Source organism: Galeopterus variegatus, unplaced genomic scaffold, assembly GCF_000696425.1.
Source record: "Galeopterus variegatus unplaced genomic scaffold, G_variegatus-3.0.2 Scaffold14368, whole genome shotgun sequence".
Classification (NCBI taxonomy): Eukaryota; Metazoa; Chordata; class Mammalia; order Dermoptera; family Cynocephalidae; genus Galeopterus; species Galeopterus variegatus.
The window spans coordinates 26,962-29,889 of record NW_007740479.1 but is presented as its reverse complement, the minus strand read 5'-3'; the positions used below and the strand labels follow the sequence as shown (position 1 = coordinate 29,889).

Genomic DNA, 2,928 nt, shown 5'->3' with positions numbered 1-2,928 from the left:
GCTGTCTCCTGGCACGGCCGCTCCAGACCTGTCGCCATCTTAAAAGCCCTCTTGTTTGTGTTTTTTAATGTTTTTTTAGTTTTTGTTTTTTGTAAAGAAAAGCAATCTTTGATAAGAGAGAAGTAACCTCACAAAATGTTCAGGTGGGGTTTTTAGTGCACCTGTTGATTTCCTCCCTGTTTGGCTGGTTGTTTAAGGGGCAGGGGGATCCTCAGTGTCCAGCTAACCTCTAACCCCACTCACCCCCTCTCTCACTCCATCCCCTCAGGGGAGCATTGATTCAGTCCTAGACTGTGTACCACTGGGCTGGGGTGTGGGTTCTCCTGGGAGGGGTGAAGGACTGTAAATGGAGCTGGCCTGGACCCATCACTCCCTGGCTCTAGGCCCTGTCTAGGCTGCTCTGTGCTGCTCTTTTCTACCCCGAAAGGCTGGTTGGGCAGATCGCTTTCGCCTGACTCTAGTCCTGGGTAAGGGAGGGCTCACCTTTCAGCAGGAATGGGCCAGATAGATGGGAAGCAGATGAGGTGGGAGTGTGGGGCTGGATCCTGGTTTGTCCTTCAGAGCTCCTGTGAGCATCCTCTGATTCTGGATCTTTGTCAGAGAGAATGAGGTGAGTGTCGAGGGAGTGGTCGGGGGACTGGAATTTGGGAGGCCAGTGTCTGCAGACTGTAAGTACCTAACTGCCCTCAGGAGCACCTCACTGACCAGCACTAGCACCTGGTGGCCACCTGAGTGGACGATAGCATCAGTCTGCATGTCAGGGCATCTCCCTCCCACTCCTCCCAGAAGCTGGGACGGGCAGCGTAGGTCTGCATGGAGATGGAGCTGGTGACCTACTGGCCTTCGGCCCCAGGGGCTTCCCTCCGTTCAAGTCTGCCCCATCTCTTACCACTCCCTGTACCTTCCTTCTGACTCAGAGACCCCAGTTTTCATGGCCAGGGGCGGGCAACCAGAGTGAATAGGGATGCTGGACTCTGGACGAGACCATGGCCAATTCTGGGATCTGGTGTCTTGGAAAGAGGAACAATCGGTGCTGTGGAGTCCACTCGGACTACCGGATCGCTTTGTCATAAAATCAGGTAGAAGGTGGTGACGAAGCTGGTCAGGCCACGTGCAGTGACCTACTTGTGGTGACCCCATCTCCACCCACATTCCCCTCCTATAAGAGGACATCATTCTAGGTTCTGTCGCCTTTGACAGCTCTGATCTCCTCTCTATTTCCATTCCCTGCCCTTGGATTTAGCCTTCTTTTTATAACCTCTTTGTGTTGAGGTCCAAAGCTCTCCTGGGGGCAGTGGTGCTACACCTCTTTCGCCTGGTGTCCCCCACACGTATGCCCCTGTCCTCGGACCTGCCCCTCCACAACCTCACCCGGTCCTGGCTGCCATGCCCATCCTAGTCTGGGCTCACCCCTGACCCAGGAGGAAAGGCCTATAGCAAACATACAAATCCCCCTAAATAATTTATAAATTGAATGCAGTTTGAATCAAACTTCTAGTGATTTTTTTTTTTCTTGGAAAGTGGCAAACTCATTCTATGTCGCTAAAATTTATCTGGTAAATTAAATGGTTAAGATTGGTCAAAAGTTTTTGAAAAAGAAAAAAATAATGTGGGAACTTGTACTGGCAAGTCATAGCACACACTGTGAAGCTATAGTTTCCTCACTTGTAAAATGCAGACAAAGATGCATCCCTGTGGAGTTCTTCACAAGGATATTAAGGCAAACTTAAGTTCTGGTGATTAATAAACAGCAGTTGATTTTACTTTATTCCTGGTGTAGCTTAGATAAATCATGAGGTTGGAGGTATAGGAAAAGCAGTGCCTGCCTCCTAGTCTCTGCTGTTGGAACAGGAAATGAGGGGCTCTGTTTAGGAAGGGAGTGGTTGGTGGGGGACCCAGAGTTTCTTGAAGGTTTGGAAGAGCAGCCCAGGAGGGCAATACTGATCAGGGGTTAGTGCAGCTGAGGCCTAGATAAGATCGGAATTCATCAATGCATACTGTTTACAGCCTGGATCCCCTAGCTGCTCAGCCCCAGGCAAGCTGCTTACCCTCTTTAAATCCTGCAATTTATCTCAATTCTGACACTACCCAGAGTTAGGGAAGACTTCACAGGTTAAGGGTTCAGTCTCACAAGACTGTCCCTGACTTCAGATGCCAATTGCAAGTAGTAGGTCCCCACGGTACCCAGACTTCTGCCCAACTTGGCTACACGCTGGGGGTTCCCACAGCCTCAGGTTTGATAATTTGCTATAATGGCTCACAGAACTCAGAGAAACACATTGCTTATTTTTACCAGTTTATTCGAAAGGATGCAACTTAGGAACAGCCAAACGGAAGGGATGCAGGGCTGGTGGGTTAGCTCAGTTGGTTAGAGCATGGTGCTGATAACACCAAGGCTCGGGTTCGACTCCTGTACCAGCCAGCTGTCAAATTTAAAAAAAAAAAAAAAAGGAAGGGTATAGGGCAAGTGTGGTGGTGGGGGGCACGGGGGTCCCACCCCCTCTTGGACACCCTGCCCTGCCAGCGCCTCCATGTGCTGGCCAACCCTGAAGTGCGTGGGATCTCACTGTTCAAGAGTTTTCATACAGCTTAACCTCCACCTCTCCCCGCTTATTGGAGGTCCCTGGATGGGGCTGAAGGTTTCAACCCTCTAATCACTGTCTTTCTGGTAACAGGCCCCATCCTGAGGCTGTCTAGGGCCCTGCCTCATGAGCACCATCAAAAGATGCTCCGTTATGAATAACAAAAGACACTGCTGTCACTCTGGAAATTCCAAGGTTTTGGGGGCTCTGTGCCAGGAACCAGGGACAAAGACCAAATTTATTCCTTATTATACCATGGCATGTTGCTTGGCCCCTGGGAGTGCTCCACAGTGGTGGCGGTCGTTATATTTTGGGCAGATGGTTGGTTTTGCTGGGCTGTGGGGCG

General features: G+C 50.5%; 1 non-coding gene across 1 annotated transcript; it reads left to right on the top strand.

Moving 5' to 3' along the window:
- Positions 1–2,349: 2,349 nt before the first annotated feature.
- TRNAI-GAU lies at positions 2,350–2,422 on the top strand. The gene has a single exon. It is a non-coding gene; the product is annotated as a tRNA-Ile (tRNA).
- The last annotated feature ends 506 nt before the right edge of the window (positions 2,423–2,928 follow it).